At 47.7% G+C, this 14,234-nt stretch overlaps 1 protein-coding gene across 4 annotated transcripts in view; it reads left to right on the top strand.

The window, feature by feature from the left end:
• The first annotated feature begins 6,634 nt into the window (after positions 1-6,634).
• KIDINS220 (kinase D interacting substrate 220) overlaps positions 6,635-14,234 on the top strand; it is a 137,941-nt gene continuing 130,341 nt past the window's right edge. For 2 of the 4 annotated variants that reach the window (XM_074991232.1, XM_074991231.1), the window contains exon 1: positions 6,649-6,941. The gene's annotated coding sequence lies outside the window, so the exon portion shown is untranslated. Of the gene's footprint in view, positions 6,942-14,234 lie in introns of all 4 variants that reach the window. The other 2 variants (XM_074991234.1, XM_074991233.1) reach the window with 2 other exon arrangements.

Genomic DNA, 14,234 nt, shown 5'->3' with positions numbered 1-14,234 from the left:
GTACCCCTTATCCCTCCCTTTCACTTCTATGTATCTGATTTGTCAGTTTTTATTTCAATTTTTTTTAATCTCTGTATTATAAAATTGTCAGGTGTATGCTGAAATGTTGTATCTCCAGATCTGAGGAAGTAGACCTGCCCACAGAAGCTCATCACCTAATAAAATATTTTGTTAGTCTTTACAGTGCTACATGACTGCTGTCTTGTTTTGTTAAAATACAGACTAAGACAGCTACCTCTCTGTTACTAATAATATTTAAAGCATATTTGGACAAATGTTGGCCTTTGCCAATATATGTCACTGTAAAAAAGGAGCAGTAGGATTGGTATTCCCCAAAGGCTTACTGTTTCCAACTTAGTAAAGTCCAACTTCATGCATAGTTATACAAGACACAACCTGTATATCTGTAGGCTGACCATATTTGTTTAATTTGCATGCACCAACAGGAGAAAAGGAATAGACAGCATGGATTTGTCAAAAACCAGTCATGCTAAAGCAATGTAATATCCTCCTTTCACGGGGTTCCTGGGTTAGTGTGTAGGAGGGAAGCAGTAGACATGAAGTATCTTTATTTTCCTTTTAGTAGGGCTTTTAATCTAGTCACATATGACACACACTGTATAACCTATCAAAACAAAAAAGCACTCATGTAGCACTTTAAAGACGAACAAAATACTTTATTAGGAATGAACTTTCATGGGACAGGCCTGCTGCTTCAGATCAAAAGCCTTACTAGAACAGACTGGGTAACTTAGTGTGCGGGAAGGGGCCTTTAAACAAGGTTTCATGGGGATTGGTAACCAAAGCCCACACATGTCATAAACATGGAGACCTGGAAGGTAGGTCAGAAATTGGGATGGAGCATGGGCTGTAATAGCATGGATAAAGGAAAGACAAAGCAGAATTGGGGGTCAGGACAAAATGAAATCAGTATTGTAGTTGGCTGTATACTAACACAAATGGAGAATAAGCAAGAGGAACTTGAAATGCTAGTAAATAAATATAACTATGACATAGTTGGTATCACAGACTTGATGGGATAATACATGATTGGACTATTGATATAGAAGGGTAGAGCTTGCTCAGGAAAGGCAGGTAGACACAAAAGACAGGAGGTGTTGCTTTATATATCAAAAATGTATACACTTGGACTGAGGCTGAGATTGATATAGCATACAGACTTGTTGAGAGTCTCTGGGTAAGGATAAAAGGATTAAAAACACAAGGGTAATGTCATGGTAGGAGTCCACTATGGACCAACTATCCAACTAGAAAGCGACAGTAGTGATGGACACTTCAGCTATCTATTCATGGTGACAAGGATCAGAGACGCAGCCGAGTTAGTCTGTATCTTCAGAAACAACAAGAATTCCTGTGGCATATTCTAGATAAACATATTTTGGAGCATAAACTTTTGTGGGCAAAGACCTGCTTTGAGCTTTTCCCAGGAAAGCTTATGCCAAAATGTGTTAGTCTATAAGGTGACTCAGGACTTCTTGCTGATGTTGTTTTTCAACTAAACAGACATCTGTTGGGAAAGTAACACAATAGGGCACAGATTATCCAACCAGTTCCTGGAATGTATTAGAGAGATTTTTTTTAATCAGAAGATGGAGAAAACTTTTTAGGGGTAGGCTGCTCTAGATTTGATTTTATCAAACGGAGGAACTGGTTGAGAATTTGAAATTGGATGGCAGGTTGGTAGAAAGTGATCATGAAATTACAGTGTTTGTGATTCTAAGGAATGAAAGGAGGGAAATCAGCAAAATGAAGAATGGATTTCAAGAAAGCAGACATTAGCAAACTCACAAATTTGGCTAGATAAGGTCCCAATGCAAGGAAGTCTAAGAGGAAAAAACAATTGAAGACAGTTGGCAGTTTTTCAGAGAGACATTAAGGGCACAACAGCAAACTATTTCACTGCATTGAAAAGGGAGGAAGAGTGGCAAGAGACCACCTGGGCTTAACCAAGAGATCTTGAATGATGTGAAAATCAAAAAGGAGTCCTAGAAAAAGTGGAAATTAGGTCAAACCATAAAAGATGAATATAAACACCACAAATATGTAGGGGCAAAATTAGAAAGGTGAAGGCACAAAACGAACTCAAACTAGCTAGAGACATAAACGTAAGAAGAAAATGTGCTCCAAATATATTAGAAGCAAGAGCAAGAACAGGTAGGCCCATTATTCAATGAAGAGGGAAAAACAATCACAGAAAATGTGGAAATGGCAGAGGTGGTTAATGACGACTTTGTGTCATTTTTCACCAAGAAAGTTGGTGGTGATGCACTATCTAGTGAATGCTGGAGAAAATGAAATAGGACTAGAAGTTAAAAATAGGAAAAGAACATGTTAAAATTACTCAGAAAAGGTAAATGTTTTCAAGTCACCAGGGCCTGATCAAATGCATCCTAGAATATTCAAGGAGCTGATAGAGAAGATATGTGAACCATTAGCTATTATCTTGGAAAAGTCATGGAAAAGTGGAGAGATTCCAGATGACTGTAAAAAGGCAAATATAGTGTCTATCTATAAAAAAAAAAAAAAAGGGAAATAAAGAAAACCCAGGTAACTCAGACCAGTCAGCTTAACCTCTGTGCCTGGAAAGATAATGGAGCAAACGATTAAGGAATCATTTGCAAGCATCTGGAAGATAGCAACGTGATAAATAACTGTGTGACTTTGTAAGGAACAAATCACGTTAAACGAACCTGACAGCTTTCTTTAATAAAATAAGAAGCCTTGTGGATTAGGGGCAAGTGATAGATGTAGCATACCTAGACATTAGTAAAAATTATTTGACACAGTCTGCATGACCTTTTTATAAATAAGCTAGGGAAATACAATTTAGATGGGGCTACTATAAGGTAGATGCATAACTTTGGATGATGATTCCTGGAGAGTATTTACCAATGGTTCACAGTTGTGCTTGGAGGGCATAACCGGTGGTGTTCCACAGGGATCAGTTTTGGAATCAGTTCTGTTCAGTATCTTCATGAACAATTTAGATTGTATCAGAGAGGTAGCCGTCTTAGTCTGTAGCTTTGAGAACAACAAGAAGTCTTGTGGCACCTTATAGACTAACAGACACTTTGGAGCGTAAGCTTTCGTGGGCAAAGACCTGCTTCATCAGATTGGGGGAGTTGGTTTCAGAGGGGTATTTAAAGAATGGGGTCCCAGAAAAAGGGAGGGCCAGAGCTGACAATTTAGATTGTGGCATAGAGAGTATGCTTGTAAGATTGTGGATGATACAAGCTTGGAGGGGTTGCAAGTGCTTTGCAGGATAGGGTTATAATTCAAAATTATCTGGACAAACTGAAGAAATGGTTTGAGGTAAATAGGATGAAATTCATAATAGATGTGCAAAATACTCCCCTTAGGAAGGAAAAATCGGTTTCTACAAAATGGAACTGACTGTCTAGAAAGGAGTACTACAAAAAGGCATCTAGGGATCATAGTGGACCACAAGCCTAATATGGCTATGTCTACACTACAGGGTTTTGTCAACAAAACTTGTGTTTTGTTGACAAAACCCATGGAGCGGCCAGATTCCCAAGGCATTCTGTCAGCAATTTTGACAGAATGCAGCACTTTTGTCAACAGCCTTACCCTGCTTGCCTCAAAGAAGAAGGCCTCTGTCAACAGAGATCTGTTGACAGAAACCTGATCTGGATGTTCAGGGGACTTTCTGTTGACAGAAAAGGTCTCTAGGTTGCTGTCCCTTGGGGAAACGCCATCCACAGCAATCAGCATTCTATGGTTCCTGATGCTGATCCCTCTTAAAGCTGCAGGGAGCCCAGGAAACCAAGTGGCAGGAAGCTGAGAGCACGGTAGCAGCAGGGCTACAGGGTGCAGTCCCCCATCCCCTCACTGCTATGGTGGAACCGAGAGCCTTGGAGATGGCAGTCAGACAGTCAGAGACTCCCCAGGCCCTCGAGGGAGTAGACCAAGGGGTCCCAGAAGCCACCCTGGGGCACCAAGTGGCAGACCCCCTCCTGGACCAGACCTGAGGTGCAGGCTTCCTGGACCTGTGGGGTAAGGGGGAACCCTCCTCAGACCCAAGGCCAAGCGCCGCGATGCCCCTGCCTACATCTGGATGGCCACTGCCCTTTTGGAATAGTGCCACCCCACCTGCAGCATGCAGCAGGTCCGGGTGAAGGTGAAAGTACCTTGCCAAGACTGTTCAGGTCTGGGACACAGCCCTGCCCCTACATCCTGTGGGGGCATCACTTCCCATGTGCCCCATCAACACAGTGCAGGCAGACCTCCCACTGCAGCTGGAGCCCCCAGGGGATATGGAGGAGCAGGCCTCCAAGTGCAAACCTCTGCCGGTGCCAGAGGCAGACATGGCCATAGAGGAGAGCGGCAGCCTGGTGATCATCATGGAGTGGTCCCTACCAGCCAGGCCACCTCCTGAGTCTCATCAGTGCTGGATGAGGGTTCCTCTGGTAATTACCCTGCATGTCACACACCCAGGGTATGGGGGTAGGCGAAGATGGGGCATGCTGCGAGGGTTGCCTGGCCAGCTCGGGTGGGACCTTGAACTTCAGTTCTGGTATGTGGAATCATGTGCAAGGTAGCGTGTGCAACCAGGGCCCAGCAGGCAGTCCCTCCACACAGGCACCAGATATACCAAGGAGTGTGACTTTTGGCACCTGGGCATGCCTGCAGGTGAGAGGCAATAACTGCTCCTGTGGATAGCGCTGCACACTGCACGCTGCAGGTGTGTGATGGGGGGCCGTGGGGAGGGCTGAGCTGCTGCCAGCTCACCTGCCACCCACATAGGAACCCCTCTGTGGCCAGACATCCGTAGGGGGGCCAGTGCCTCTGTGGTTAGCCTGGTTCCAGAGGCACCACAGAGCTCCTGTGTGACTGGGGCTCTTGTGCAGGCCACACATGGCTCTGCTCCGGGGACACTCCTGTGCCTTGGCTCAGGGGATGGGGGGAGGGAGTTATTGGTTGCTGCTCAGAGTGGGGGGCAGGGCCTTAGAGGCTGTGTTGTGCGAATGACCCAACATCTCTCCTTCTTGTCTTCCTTACAGCTGGACCTGCAGCCTCTGAGGGCTGAGCCACTCCCCGCTTACCACCAGGATGAGCCAGCCCCACCCCAGCCCCAGAGCAAGCCAGCCTGACACCACCACCAGGGCAGGCCTGCAGACAGAGGGGTGCTCCTTGCGTGCAAGAGAACCTCCAGGGGGACCACAATGCTGCCCTCTAGTGGATGATAGAGCTCATGGAATGGCAGGGATGACCAGGAGTGGCGGTTGCAGGTCTGGACCAACTAATGTCCTGGTTCAACACCACCACCTGTGTCTGGTGGGACATAGAGGCCTTGTCCCCCTGCGGCTGCCTCCCCTGCCACCCCCCACTCCTCCCCCTGCCAACGCTCCTGATAGCCATCCCACAGGGCATCCTAGACTTTCTGCAATGGCTAAGGACCAGGCCTTCCGCAGGCTCCCCCCTCAACCCAGACCCTGCCGCAGTCCCACTGCCTCCCTACCTCCCCCAGTCACAGCCCCAACACAGCCTCAAAGGGGGCCCTGAACCTGTGGCAGGAGGGGATCCCAAGGCCAATGCTGCTCAGTCTCCCCCCCTCAGTTTCATGCTCCCTTACCTGTCCCAGCCCTCCCATCCAAGTTCAGATGTCCCCCATCCTAAGCCCCCCTCCACACAGTTCTGTGGTTTTGCACTTTGCTTTTTTGTACGTAGTTCATTATTACACCATTTCTTTTCCATATGTTTTTCTCTAAGTAAACCAGTTATTGGAGCACCAGCCCCACATGTGCATTTATTGGGAAGGGGTGGGAGGGGCAAGGGGATGAAGGTATGGGTTGTGGTGGTGATGGAGTAGTGCTGTGGGCCCAAGGGTTAGTGGGGACCATGGGAGAAGCTCTCCCTAAAGGTCTCCCAGATACATCCCCCACCCCGGCAGGAGGACCTCCCCCGACCCCTCCACTACCATGTGCAGGACACAACACGGGGCCACAACGTGGACGACGTTGCGCTCCCACACATCCACGAGCGTGAGCAGACACCCGAACTGTGCCTTGAGGTTGCCTCCCCCTTCCCCATGGCTGAGCGCCACGGTGGTGGTCCCAGCCACTGCCAGGGACCCCGTGGCTATGGTGATCCCAGCCATGCCGGGGGGGGAGGGGGACGAGGCAGACGGCTCGGAGCTGCCACGCTCCGCCGGCGCCGGGAAGGTGAGTGTGTAAATCCTGGGCTGAGGGAGGTCCGGCTTTAGCGGACACCCCTCCCCCCACGCCCGGGCCCCTAGCGACAGGTGGCACAGGGCGGCCTGCAGCCCTAGGGAAAGGGAGGAACCTGCCAGACGCGCAGCTTCTCCGCCTCAGGACGGAATCGCCGCTCCCCCAGAACGCCGGTGACCTCCGCGGGCGCTGAGGAAGCAGCGCGGGGCAACAGGTACAACCCCTCCGAGGAGACTGACCGCACTGACACCGCCCTGAGACTCAGCCCCGCCGTTTTGTATCACAGCGCCGCGGCTCCGCCCCCAGTGTCAACGCGCGCCGGGACCGGGAGCCAGCAGCGGCGCGGGGCGCGGACCCGCTCCCCGGGCGGGAGGCTCAGCCGAGGCGGGACTGCCCGAGGCAAAGGCGGCAACGGAATATGCCGGGACGCTGCCCCGTGCCGCGCCCGCCCCCGACTCCGCCTGTCGGAGCAGCACTAACGGCCCGGCCGCTCCTGCCCCGCCCTTCTCCGGGTCAAGGCGACGGGAGGGCTCACGTGACGGCTCCAAGGCAAGAAGGAGGGAGGGGGTCGGGCAGCCAAGGAGGAGGCAATATGGCTCCCGCCGCTGCCGGGCGCCGCTGAGGAGCTTTCGGAGCGGCCGCCGCCCGTGGGCCAGAGCTAGCCGCCGCCTCGGCAGTGTCTCCCGGGAGCAGAAAGGCCGCCCGCGGGGCCCGAGTCCCGCTGGCTGCGCGGTAGGTAGCGGGGCAGCGCGCAGCTGCCAGACAAAGGGCGCCAGGGAGCCGCCTTGAGCCCCGGCTGCGGGCTCTACCCGTCGTGGGATCGGGGGGGGCAACGTCCAGGCTCCCTGTGTCTCAGGGCGCGCGGCGCTGGGCTGGGCTGGGCTGGGCTGGGCTGAGCGGCGCTGGCTAGGGAGAGGCACCGCTGCCTGCTCTGTCTGCCTAGTGCCGTCAGCCGCGCTCGGCGCGGGCGGCTTGTGTCTAGGGATCGGCGGAGCGCTTCCCGGTCTCGTGAATGGGCCCGTCCCTGGGCCATTTGCCCCGTTTCTCTTGTGCAGTGTGATGTCAGTTCCACCCTCCACCATATCCACCCTCAGGCAGGTTATCATCACTTACGCTTTCCGCCGCCCTCCTGTAGGAAATTGTCATTTACAACCTCTACTAAGTCCGCCCCCAGGCAGGGAATGATCGCTTAGACACCTCTGCCCCCTCTTGTAGGCAATGATCGTTGACACCCTCCACCGCGTTCACCCCCAGGCGGGGAATTATCATTTATACCCCACGTAGGAAATTGTTATTTGCACCCCTCCACCACATCTACCCTCAGGCAGGGAATGATCACTTACATCCTTCTGCTGCCCTCCTGTAGGAAATTGTCATTTACACCTCATTTACTCAGTTCCCCATGTTGGAAATTTTCAGTTACATCCCAGCACCACAGTATTCATCCCTTGCACAACCACAACCCCCCAGGCATACTACAACCATGAGCAAGTATGGCTGTCAGCCACAGTAAAGCATCCGTCTTCTAATAATATTTTTTCTTTTTTACTGATATGGAAAGGAAACATCTTGATTTTTTTTTAATAATATAGTAAGCAAAAGATTGGAAAGACAGCATAGGAATGGGAAACGGAATTGTTCTTCGCATCCAAAAAGTATAAACATTATAATTAATTTATTGAGTAGACTGTGAATATGTCAAGTATATATTTGAGAAACAAGACAGTGACATCATCTTTTTTATTGGACCAGTCTCAAGACTGTTAAGATCTGCTAGGTGAATAACATACAATTTTAAAAGGGTTAGATATATGTTTACAGTGTAGACAGAGGCCCTGTCATTTGAAAGTGCCATTGAAATGAATTCAGATTATAGCATTATATATGAAATTCTATAGTCTAGTAATATTGTAGTTCTGCAGCTTTTTAGTAATATAAATGAGAAATTTAAGAAGTCTCTTGATCTTAAATGTGTGAAATGATAAAAGAATAAACAAGTGAACAGTAAACATGCGAAGTTGGGAAACTGACAATCTCTGCTGCAAGGAGTTAGTTGAAAACAGTGTTTCCCAAACTTAAAACGTTCTCATATTCCTTTTGGGACTTTGGACTTATAAGCATACCCCCTCTCCCAGTGCTGTCCTGTGCTTACCTCCTGATTTTTAGTAATTTATTTTCTGCTGCGTACCCCTTGAAATCCTTTTGCATACCACTGGTGTTATGTGTACCACACTTTGGGAAACACTGGTCTAAAACAGGGCGCAAGATACACTAAGTGACAGAAAATGGTAGTTTAGATGCTGATCAAATAAATTGATCTATGTGGTTAGATGTTTGCACTGGCCAAGCACTGCTGAGCTGGGGTTCCACACTGGCAGAGAAGATGTTCATATGGATCAGCTGAGAAGACAGGGTGTTTGGTACAGTTGTTTCTCATGGTGAATAAACCTGTTTTAACATGCAAGATAAGAATCAAAACATTTCTTAAAAAATCATAGGTCTTTAGATGTCATTTTAAGTAGAGGCCCGGTTGCAGTTCCACTTGCTGGTGGAAATTGGTCTGGAAGAAAGTGGTAGACAGAAACTTGTAATACACATCCAAAGTGTATGGGCTGGGTCCCACGCTGGGGGCGGGGCAGAGCACCTTTGGGGGCTGGGCCGGACTCCACTGGCTGGGGGAAGGGCAGCTGCTGGGGCTGGCATGGTGCCAGGGGTGGCTTTGTTGCGGGGACATGGGGGCTGGGCTCCATGCTGGCCTGGGCAGTGGCTGGAGCTGACATGTTGCGAGGCCAGGGGAGGAAACTCCATTGGGAAGGCTGGGCCATGCCCTGTGCTGGCTGGTGGAGGGGCTCCGCTGGGGCTGGGCTGGTGTGGTATGGGTGGGGGGGAGTCCATTGGGGAGGCCGGGCCAGGCCTGTGCTGGCTGGGGCAGGGGCAGGCACAGTGCAGGGGGCAAAACATGGTAGATCCTTGCCTGGACAGGTGGCTGAACGCAGCAAAAATAATATATATGATTTTGTCAGATTATCTTCAGTAATTGTCAAAATAGCTGTAAATGACAATTTTTTTGCAGACATCCAATTGTTGTTTGGGTAGCATCAATGTTTTAATAGAGTTTAACGTTTTTTCTTTTTAATTCAAAAGGTTTTGGGTATGCCCTTATGAGTTATGTTTGTAATGAATAGTGTTAACGTTGTGAGGTAACAAATTATAAAATACACCAGTGGGATATGGTGTAGAGTCAGTGTTCACTTTTTTTTTTACAGAGTAAAAAGTACTCTGTGCTAACATTGTGCAAAATAGTGGGAGTGCTTGGGGATTAGAAATTAGCTCTTTGGTTCTGTGTGTAGACAAAGTATTGTATGTATAATTGTTCCCTACACGAATAAGTAGATCTTTTTTATTCATATTTCTTCCGCATTTCATCTCTGAGGTATGAATATAGCATTTGGTTGCTCTGTACTATAAAATGTAATGAAGAATCTGTATAAGGAGTCAACTAGGAATTTACTGTTAGTAAGGAAGATTCTTTTAGCAGTATTATGCTGGGAATGGAAAGATGCAAGCTGGAAAGCCATAAGACCAGAAAGCAGTAGTGAGTTAAGACCTAACCCCCATAGCCTGAACACAGTGCTGGTTGGGGTGGAGTGGAATAACCTGATCTTTTGCTGAAAATCAAGAAAAATTTCCATAGAGGGACTGCTGTGAAACTTAATAAACTCTCTGTTGTAATAGGCTAAAATCTGATCAAAATATTAGAAAGTGTACTATGGAGAAAAATATCATTCTGGCATAAATAAGATTAGGATTAGAATCATCATTAGGTCCTGTGATGATTAATGAGGCAGACTTCTTTTCTTGAAAACAAAACAACCAAATGGGAAAATCATGATTTTTACCGAATAATGTAGGAACGGTCAGTAGGTCAGAACAAAGGTTCATCTTGCCCAGTGTCCTGTCTTCCAACAGTATCCACTGCCAGGTGCTTGAGAGAGAATGAACAGAACAGGTAATGATCAAATAATCCATCCCATGTCACCCATTCCCAGCTTCTGGCAAACAGGATAGGGACTCCGTCTCTGCCCAGCATAGCTGTGAGTTGGTGGTGGCCATGAATTTTTTCAGTTCTTTTTTTCAGCACTGTTAAAGTCTTGGCCTTCACAACATCCTCCGGCAAGGAGTTCCACAGGTTGACTGTGCATTGTATGATAAAACTTTCTTTTGTGTTTTAAATTTGCTGCCTGTTAATTTCATTTGGTGACCCATAGTTCTTGTGTTACACGAAGGAGTAAATATGTCCTGATTTACTTTCTGTGTATCAGTCATGATTTTACAGACCACTATCATATCCTTCCTTAGTCACCTCTTTTCCAAGGTGAAAAGCCCCAGTTTAATTATTCTCTTCTCATACTGCAGCTGTTCCAAACCCCTGATATCTTTTTTTGCCCTTTTTAAAGCTTTTAAGCATATCCTTTTCTGAAATGGGCCAACCACACCTACATGCAATACAGTAATCCCTCAAAATGCACAATTTCGAGTTGCGCTTTACATTAATGCGAGTTAAGCTTAACTCAAAATTCTGCTCCTCCCGGCCCTGGCTCAACCCCGTGTGGCCCCGGTTCACCAGTTCCCACATGACCCCAGCTTACCCCCACCACCCACGCCCGACTTTGGCTCATCCCCCCCCACCCCTGCACGGCCCCAGCTCAGCTTCACCCCCACCATGCAGGCCTAACCCACCCAAGGCTTAACCCCCGTGCCCCCATCCCACAGTCCCAAAACCTGTGCCAGGCTTTATGTCCCATCTTGGGATTTACCTTTCAAAAGGAGATCCAGGTGCTCCAGATACTTCACTGGCTGCAGAACGTGCATTCTGCCGGGGAAAAAGGCTTCCCTCTGACTTTCACCAAATTCAAGTTATGCGAGGGGTGCATGGGAATGCAACCCTTGCATAACTCAAGGGCCTACTATATTCAAGATATGGGCATACCATGGATTTGTATAGAGGCCCCATGTTGTTTTCTGTCTTACTATGTGTCTTTTTTACATTACTCTAAACGTGCTGTTCACTTTTTTGGCTGCAAGTACACATTGAGTGGATGTTTTCAGCAAACTATCCACGATGACTTTAAGATCTCTTTCTTGAGTGGTAGCAGCTAATTTAAAACCCATCACTTCATAGTTATAGTTGGAATTATATTTTCCCACATGTATTACTTTGCATTTTTCAATACAATTTCATCTGCCTTTTTGTCCAGTCATCCAGTATTGTGAGATCCTTTTTCTAGTTCTTTGGAGTCTTTTTGGGCCTTAACTATCCTGAGTAGTTTTCGGTCATCTACAAATTTTGTCACCTCATTGTTTACCCTTTTAATTTAGGAATGTGTTGAACAGCACTGATCCCAATAGAAGTCCATGGAGGGCACCACTTTCTCCAAACTATTTATTCTTACCCTTTCCTATTTTAATCAGTGCCCAGTCCATGAGATGACCTTTTGTCTTCTTCCATGGCAGATTACTTTGCTTAAGACCTTTCGGTGAAGGACTTTGTCACAGGCTTTCTGAAAATCTAGAATGTGACTTAGAGAAGTATGTTGTCAGCAGAAAATAGTGTGATAAGAAGACTGCTAAGCAGGTTTATTCTTTGGGCCATGGCTGGGTTCCACCTGGTACAAAAATCACACAGAGTGGATTATTTTTCGTAATAGTCATTTGAAATTGTTCACTTTGGTACGTTTTTAAAAAAGTTATAGACTAACAATTTTATTTATTTGGCATTTAATAATAATAATAATAAATAATAATGAGTCATGGTACTGATTTTTTTTAATAAAGACGGAATCATGAAGAACATCAGGGCTGTATATCAGGTTTCTAGAGCATTTCAGGAAAAAGTATAAGCAGTATGTATAGATGTAGAAAATTGCGAATGAATTGTTGAATCTTTCTAAGGTGATGTAAACTAAATAAAAAGGCAAATCACACAAAGAAAAAAATGAAAAGGAGCGAAAAATAAAACAGCAGCAAGCCATTTTAACCAGGCAAATGTCAACTGATAATTTGGAATCTGTTTCCTCCGTGATGTGTCTCATCAGGGCATATGATATGGAAAAGCAAATATCAAAAGTGGGGAAATTGCCTTTGTAGTGCATTAACCAATTAAGATCTTTATTCAATCTTAAATTGATAGCATTAAACTTTGTAAATAAACTCTAGTTCAGAGGTTGTCCTCTCTAATCGGGTGATAAATTCTTTTGCAGAAGAATGGCTACTTTTAAATCCATTAGTGAATGTTCACAGAGGTTAAAATGTTCCCTGACAGGTGTGTGTGTTAGTATTCCTGGTGACTGGTTTGTGTCCATTTGTCTTTGGTGCAGAGACTGTCTGGTTTGGCCAGTATACACAGCAGAGGGGCATTGATGGCAACTGATAGACTACATCATGTTAGTGGATGTGCAGGTGTATGAGTCCCTGATGATGTGGCTTATGTGGTTAGGTCCTGTGGTGGTGTTGCTTGTACAGATACAGGTTGAACCTCTCTAATCTGGCACCCTTGGGACCTGACCAGTCCCAGATGAGAGAATTTGTCGGATCTTGGGAGGCCAATATTGTCTAGCAGCATTACCAACACTTCCATGGCTTACTGGGCTCTTAGAAGACATTAAGAGGTAAATTACAGCTAAAGAACAGCACAGAACACAGAGCTAGGACTGGTGGCTGTAAACAAACTTTATGGAACTGTGGGAAACTTGGCCACACCATACTAACTAAAGAAAATCACGCTGGGTTATGGATGTTGCTGGGTGAGAGAGTTCTGGATTAGAGAGGTTCAACTTGTACATGGAAAGTGTTGGAAATGGGGTTTGTTGCAGGGATAGGTTCTTGGGTTACTGTTTCTGTTGTGTAGCGTGGCTGCTGGTGAGTACAGTAAGGTCTCAGAGTACGTGAACCCAGAGTACGTGACCCCGCTCTTACACGGCTGATCCCCAATTTTTACAGTAAACCCTGGAAATGCGTGATTTCCAGTTGTGCTTAACTCACTACCCCTCAGCCCTAGCTCAATCCTCCTGGCTCTGCACAGCCCTGGCTCAGCCCTACCCTCAGCTTCGCTCACCACCCAAGCATAGCTCCTGCTCACCCCCCACTCCCACCCCCACCTCTGGCTCTAGCTCACCACCCATCAGGCGTGACTCTGGCTCAACCTCCCTGGCCCCAGTTCAACCCCACTGCCGGCTCAACACCCACATGCGTCTCTGGCTCACCCCTCCACTCCCATGCCTGGCTCTGGCTCCATCTCACCACACCTCATGTGCGGCTCTGGCTCAATCCCCCCATCCTGGTTTAAACCCACTGTGCGTGGCTCCTGTTCCATCCTTCTGCCCTGGTTCCAGCCCCGCCCCCCTGCCCTGCACATGGCCCCGGTCCAGCCCCACCATGTTCCAGTTCAAACCACCTGCATGTGGCCCTAGTTCAGACGTCCTGCGGCCTGGCTCACCACCCCCGCGCGCAGCTCCAGCTCAACTCCACCCTTTGCCCTCCTGCAGCCCTAACCCACCCCAGGCTTAAACGACCCCCCTGCCCACCTCCCACAACCCCAACCCATCATCAGGCTTAACCCTCCCCAAATGCCCCCCCACCCCAGGACTGCTGCTTCCCCGGCTGCAGAACCTGTGTTCCGCCAGGGAAAAAGCCAGACTTGCACTTACACAACATCCGGGTTACGCAAGGGGGTGTGAGGATCTACTGTGTTTGTTTCAGGTTGGGGACTATCAGAAGGTGAGGGGAGGCCTGTGTCCCAAAGGCTGTGTGTGAGAGAGAGAGATCCTATTCCAGGATAGGTTGTAGGTTGTAAGTGGTCTGCTGGAGGGGTAAGCTGGGAACCGTAGATGGTGACCAGTGGTGTTCTATTATTCCCTAGTTGCACCTGTTTTGAAGTAGATGATTTTTGGGTACTCATCAGGCTCGGTCATTCTGTTTTCCTTACTTCCCTAGGTGCATATTTTAGTTTTAAGAATGCTTGATGAA

This window comes from Carettochelys insculpta, chromosome 3 (assembly GCF_033958435.1).
Source record: "Carettochelys insculpta isolate YL-2023 chromosome 3, ASM3395843v1, whole genome shotgun sequence".
NCBI lineage: Eukaryota > Metazoa > Chordata > Testudines > Carettochelyidae > Carettochelys > Carettochelys insculpta.
Note: the sequence above shows the minus strand (reverse complement) of the source record. Positions and strands in the feature narration are given on the sequence as shown.